The sequence below is a fragment of the Hyperolius riggenbachi genome, chromosome 7, assembly GCF_040937935.1.
Source record: "Hyperolius riggenbachi isolate aHypRig1 chromosome 7, aHypRig1.pri, whole genome shotgun sequence".
Classification (NCBI taxonomy): domain Eukaryota; kingdom Metazoa; phylum Chordata; class Amphibia; order Anura; family Hyperoliidae; genus Hyperolius; species Hyperolius riggenbachi.
In genome coordinates, this window is record NC_090652.1 from 23,989,350 (window position 1) to 23,996,215 (window position 6,866).

Below are 6,866 nucleotides of genomic sequence, written 5' to 3' on the forward strand. Positions count from 1 at the left end.
CTTATTATGGATGATCGGAAAGGGCGATTTCTGATTCCGCAGAAATTCGGAATTCCGTCAGAACAAAATTCCGTAACTGTTACATTCTGCCGGTATTTTGCGGAATTCCGCATTCCGGTGGTACAATTTCAGTAATCTCATTTGAAACCTCGTTTTTGTAACATCGCAGGCCATGGGACCTAGTGGCTGTTCCACAAGTCTTTTTTTTTTTTTTTTGGGAGCAGCAGGAGTTGTCGTAGGCCATGGGACCTAGAGGTGGTTCCACGGCGGTCATCACAATTTTTGTTTGGGAGCAGCAGGAGTTGTCGTAGGCCATGGGACCTAGAGGTGGTTCCACGGTGGTCATCACAATTTTTGTCTGGGAGCATCAGGAGAAGTTGTAGGCCATGGGACCTAGAGGTGGTTTTACGGCAGTCATTATAATTGTTTTTTTTAAAGCAGCAGGAGTAGTCATTGGCCAAAAGCATAGAGTTAGTGATGTGAATACCCCACCGGCAGCACTAAATACTCACTCAGAAAGAACACTGGCGGCGGGGCATGCCAGAACCTCCAGTGCATACTGAGCGAGTTCAGGCCAGGTATCCAGTTGTTTTGTCCAATTGTCCATGGGGTCATCAGTACTCTCCATATTGTCTTGAGCACTGGCCGACCCCAAGTGATCATTCACCATACGGGCCAGCCGCTGGCGGTGACCACTTTGTCCGCTGGTGGTGCTGCTGCTAGAAGGAGTATCTGGCATTGGCTGATAAAATTCCTTCAACATACTCAACAGGTTCACAGATGAAAAATAAATCGTTGTATATGTACAACCTGGAAAAAAAACATAAAAATGCAAAATAGGAAATCAGAGAGTACGGACTACTCAAAAGTCCCTAAAAGTTCCTAAAAATAAATCGTTGTATATGTGCACCCAACACCAATGTACAAACTGGAAGAAAAACATATAATTGCAAAGTCAGAAAATCAAAAAGTGCGGACTACTCAAATGTCCCTGAACCCAAGTCCAAAAACTTATCTATATGTCCATGGGTCGCAGCATCAATTCATCAAGCATATGATGCACTTCTTTCACTTTATCCAGACGCTGCGCTCTCATGTACTCCAGAAGAGATCCCTCTTCAATATAGTGCTCAAAATAAAGAAAAAGAAACAAAAAACCATAGCGTGACTCTGTATCAACATTAACTTGTCCTCAACATCACACCAATGCTCCAAACTGATTATCTGTGCTCAATATCACCACCATATAAGTCTCATAGGTTCTCACCAAATAGTGCAGCTACCAAGCCACAGACAGCAATAAAACATTTGTGACTCTGGAGACTCCCACTCTCTCCCTCAGCATGCAAGTGCTTCTTAATATCACACGTGGCCTCTCACCTTATTAATATGCCATCCACATTATAAGACAGCTCATGCACTTATTGCTCCTAGTCTGAAAACTCCCAAGGCAGCGGACTCAGCCAAACGGATCAGCCAAGAAGCAGCAGACTGAATCTAGTAATTAAAAAGCTTCTCATAGCATAAAACTGTATGTTTATTAAAAGATATTAAAAGCAATTACACTCACATGATCCCAGAATACATAAGCATATAGTAACAAGTTGCTCCACGCCAACCACTCCACGCCTCTAAGCTCCTCCCTACGCGTTTTGTGCATGCGCACTCATCAGGCACTCATCATTGCTAGATGAAAGCAGTGGGACACATGGTGATACTGCTTACAGGCTTCAATTCAAGACTTCAGAAAGATCATGTGCCCCCCTGCATGATGCTGGTGTAACACACACAGCAAAGTACAGCAATCTGAAGTCTGGAAGATTCCAGGGCAAGGGTGGGAAGGATGAAAGGCTAGGCGGCCATGCAACCATTCCTGCTAACCTAAAGCTTACTTGTCTCTTACAAAACATTGGCTTAAGACTTTACCAAATCCAATGCTCCAATATGGGGAAGCTTCGCTGTTTGCTGTTTATTTTTTTATTTTTTTGTGTGTGGTGTCACAGTTCACTCATCTTTTCAAGTACAAGAAAGGCCCAGGAGTAGTCTTAGCTACCGTAATATCAATGTTACGGCAGGCCCTTATTACACTTTCTCTTACAGAGCTATGGAGTCTTAAGCCAATGCGTTGAAAGCCACAAGTAAGCTTTAGGTTAGCAGGAATGGTTGCATGGCCACCTAGCTTTTCATCCTTCCCACCCTTGGCCTGGAATCTTCCAGACTTCAAATTGCTGTCCTTTGCTGTGTGCGTTACTCCAGCATCATCCAGGGGGGCACATGATCTTTCTGAAGTCTTGAATTGAAGCCTGTAAGCAGTATCACCATGTGTCCACTGCTTTCATCTAGCAAATAAGGCAAATAAGCAAGCTCATTTTTCTCTTGGGTATATCACAATGGTACATGCTAGGCTGGCTTCAGCATGTAGTGTTGGTGGTATAGTGGTGAGCATAGCTGCCTTCCAAGCAGTTGACCTGGGTTCAATTCCTGGCCAATGTATGTGAGCTTGCTTTTGACAGCCTACAAATTCCTGGAAGACAAGATGAGAGAGGTGGAGGTGGTTATTTTTTAGCTTCCAAAACGGTTTGGAAGCCTTTTAAAATGCACTTCCAGTCTTTCTATCCAGATATCCGAATAGGTCGGATATCCGCTGATAATGCATCCGGATATCCGCGTTCACGCGGATATCTAAAAGGCCAGATTCAGATATCCAAACCGGATCCGAATATCTGGGGATCCGGATAATTTGGATTTTAAAAAGTACCATCCGGGCATCCCTGTTGAAGACGTAAGTTGAGATTTTCAGCATCAGAAACAGTTCCTATATTTATTTATTGCTGTACATTGGTATTCCCCACCCTCCCAGTGATGTTTAGCCTAGGCTATGATGTCACAAAGTCTTTGTTTTGCAGTGCACTCTGGGAGACTAGGCATTGTTTCTGCTCATTTCTAAACACACACACGCAATAAAAAGAAAACATTTCACAGTGATGCACTTTAGCAGCAGTAAAGATGTCACCTCAAACATTGACTTAATAGTATATACTGTAAATACATACTGTAAAATATAAGCAATTTAAATAATTCAGTTACATTCAATAAAGTTAATCTGTAAATAGCATTTATTTTGTATTTGAAGAGCATTACACTTACGTTTGATTACACATTTGATTTGCATATAAGTTCATTTTAATTTAGTTTTGTCAAAGCTAATCACTGAGTTCAGAAGAAGCTCACTCCAAAGCAATGTTAGAGGACAAAGCAAAGCACATCTTGTCAAATACAACTACAAACATGGATTTACACCCCTCCAACAGATCCCATTCACAATTCAAGCACTGGATGTAAGACCCCTCAAACATGTACGTAAAATTTAAGTTAAAAGAAAAATACAACCTTACGTGTCCACAAACCCTACCTGACCTAAAGACAATATAAAAGGTTCTACGGGTCTTTTTAAACTTAACCCCCCTGGTGGTAATTCCGAGTCACAGAAGCTGAAAGCTGATACTGCCGTGCCACTCCTATTGGCTGCCTGGGTCCTGCATACAATCAGTGCTGAACAATTATGCAGACAAATCTACATAACCAAGCTCAATTATGCAGATCAGGGGTTCTAATACTTAAACTCCAGTAACTGCATACATGGTCTAGGTACGGGACTTAAAAACAGATGATTAGAGTTGGGCCGAACCTCCGATTTTAGGTTCGCGAACTTCCGCGGAAGGTTCGGTTCGCGTTAAAGTTCGCGAACCGCAATAGACTTTAATGGGGATGCGAACTTTGAAAAAAAAAAAATTATGCTGGCCACAAAAGTGATGGAAAAGATGTTTCAAGGGGTCTAACACCTGGAGGGGGGCATGGCGGAGTGGGATACATGCCAAAAGTCCCCGGGAAAAATCTGGATTTGACGCAAAGCAGCGTTTTAAGGGCAGAAATCACATTGAATGCTAAATGACAGGCCTAAAGTGCTTTAAAAAATCTTGCATGTGTATACATCAATCAGGTAGTGTAATTAAGGTACTGCTTCACACTGACACACCAAACTCACCGTGTAACGCACCGCAAACAGCTGTTTGTGTAGTGACGGCAGTGGCGGGTTCACTGAACAGGAATACAGTGGCGGGTTCACTGAACAGGTATGCAGTGGTGGGTTCACAGAACAGGTATGCAGTGGTGGGTTCACAGAACAGGTATACAGTGGCGGGTTCACTGAACACAACAGGTATGCAGTGGCGGGTTCACAGAACAGGTATGCAGTGGCAGGTTCACTGAACAGGTATACAGTGGCGGGCTCACTGAACAGAACAGGTATGCAGTGGCGGGTTCACTGAGCAGTACAGGTATGCAGTGGCAGGTTCACTGAACAGGTATGCAGTGGTGGGTTCACAGAACAGGTATGCAGTGGTGGGTTCACAGAACAGGTATGCAGTGGTGGGTTCACTGAACAGGTATGCAGTGGTGGGTTCACAGAACAGGTATGCAGTGGTGGGTTCACAGAACAGGTATGCAGTGGTGGGTTCACAGAACAGGTATGCAGTGGTGGGTTCACAGAACAGGTATGCAGTGGTGGGTTCACAGTACAGGTATGCAGTGGTGGGTTCACAGAACAGGTATGCAGTGGTGGGTTCACAGAACAGGTATGCAGTGGTGGGTTCACAGTACAGGTATGTAGTGGTGGGTTCACAGAACAGGTATGCAGTGGTGGGTTCACAGTACAGGTATGCAGTGGTGGGTTCACAGAACAGGTATGCAGTGGTGGGTTCACAGAACAGGTATGCAGTGGTGGGTTCACAGAACAGGTATGCAGTGGTGGGTTCACAGAACAGGTATGCAGTGGTGGGTTCACAGAACAGAACAGGTATGCAGCCAGGAACAAGCTAAGCCTAACTAATCTTTCCCTATGAGAGACAGTCTGCAGCAGCTCGCCCTACTCTCACTAACGCAGGCACACGAGTGACCGTAATGGCCATCGCTGCCTGCCTTTTATAAGGGGGGGGAGTGGCTCCAGGGGCTAGTGTAGCCTAATTGGCTACACTGGGCCTGCTGACTGTGATGTAGAGGGTCAAAGTTGACCCTCATGGTGCATTATGGGGCGAACCGAACTTCCGCAAAAGTTCGCCTGCGGGACGCGAACGCGAACCACTGAAGTTCGCATGGAACCGTTCGCAGGCGAACCGTTCGGCCCAACACTACAGATGATGTCGAAAGTCCACATGGCAACCAGACAACCAAGTTATTAAATCTGATATGCATCACCCTTTTCCTCATTTTGTTTTAGTATCTACAGACTTTTCTCAGGATATAGATAGAGTTAGTTTGTGCCACAGATATTTGAAATGGCTGCAACAGAGCACAGCACTGAAATGAAAGGCTGGAAGGGGGAACAGGAAGAGCCTCTTTCCTACTAATGAGAGTGAGAGTGAGAGATAACTTATTTAGCTTACCTATCCTGTTGTTTTTTTGGTTTTTAGTGGTCACTATCAGATTTAGGAGAAATGGGATATGAAAAAGGAAAGAACATATCTTCTGGTATGCAGTGGTGGGTTCACAGAACAGGTATGCAGTGGTGGGTTCACAGAACAGAACAGGTATGCAGCCAGGAACAAGCTAAGCCTAACTAATCTTTCCCTATGAGAGACAGTCTGCAGCAGCTCGCCCTACTCTCACTAACGCAGGCACACGAGTGACCGTAATGGCCACCGCTGCCTGCCTTTTATAAGGGGGGGAGTGGCTCCAGGGGCTAGTGTAGCCTAATTGGCTACACTGGGCCTGCTGACTGTGATGTAGAGGGTCAAAGTTGACCCTCATGGTGCATTATGGGGCGAACCGAACTTCCGCAAAAGTTCGCCTGTGGGACGCGAACGCGAACCACTGAAGTTCGCATGGAACCGTTCGCAGGCGAACCGTTCGGCCCAACACTACAGATGATGTCGAAAGTCCACATGGCAACCAGACAACCAAGTTATTAAATCTGATATGCATCACCCTTTTCCTCATTTTGTTTTAGTATCTACAGACTTTTCTCAGGATATAGATAGAGTTAGTTTGTGCCACAGATATTTGAAATGGCTGCAACAGAGCACAGCACTGAAATGAAAGGCTGGAAGGGGGAACAGGAAGAGCCTCTTCCCTACTAAGGCGAGTGAGAGTGAGAGATAACTTATTTAGCTTACCTATCCTGTTGTTTTTTTGGTTTTTAGTGGTCACTATGAGATTTAGGAGAAATGGGATATGAAAAAGGAAAGAACATATCTTCTGGTTTCTATCTTTACTGTTTCTCTATGATGCCAAAAGTGACATAATTCTGCCCTTTTTTTCCAACCCAGTTCAGTGTTATTTTTCCTTCACTACTTCCACGGCTTACTGTCCCTCCCACAGCAAACATCATCATAGACTTACCGTATATACTCGAGTATAAGCCGACCTGAGTATAAGCCGACCCCCCAACTTTTACCTAAATATGCTGGTAAAAATGACTGACTCGAGTATAAGCCGAGGGTAGGAAATGCAGAGGTCTAAAGTAATTGTTCTGCTAGTCATACACTACACAACAAGCACCCAATCCTGCAACTGACAATGCCCCACAGCATATGCAGTGTGGTTTACCTGGTTTCAGCATCAGAAATACTTCCTATATCTACATATTGCTGTAAATTGGTGTGTAGCCCCACCATCCCAGTGATGTTTAGCCCACGCTGATTAGCTATGTGGAATTTTCCTCCCAAAGAATTCTGGAGACCAGATATATTTTGCACTTGCTTTGAAATTCTCAGAAACCAACATTCCGCAGAGATCACTTGACAGGACTAAAGATGCCACCTGTGATAAATTTCAGAGTATGAATCAGGGAGAGGAAAGATTTTACAATG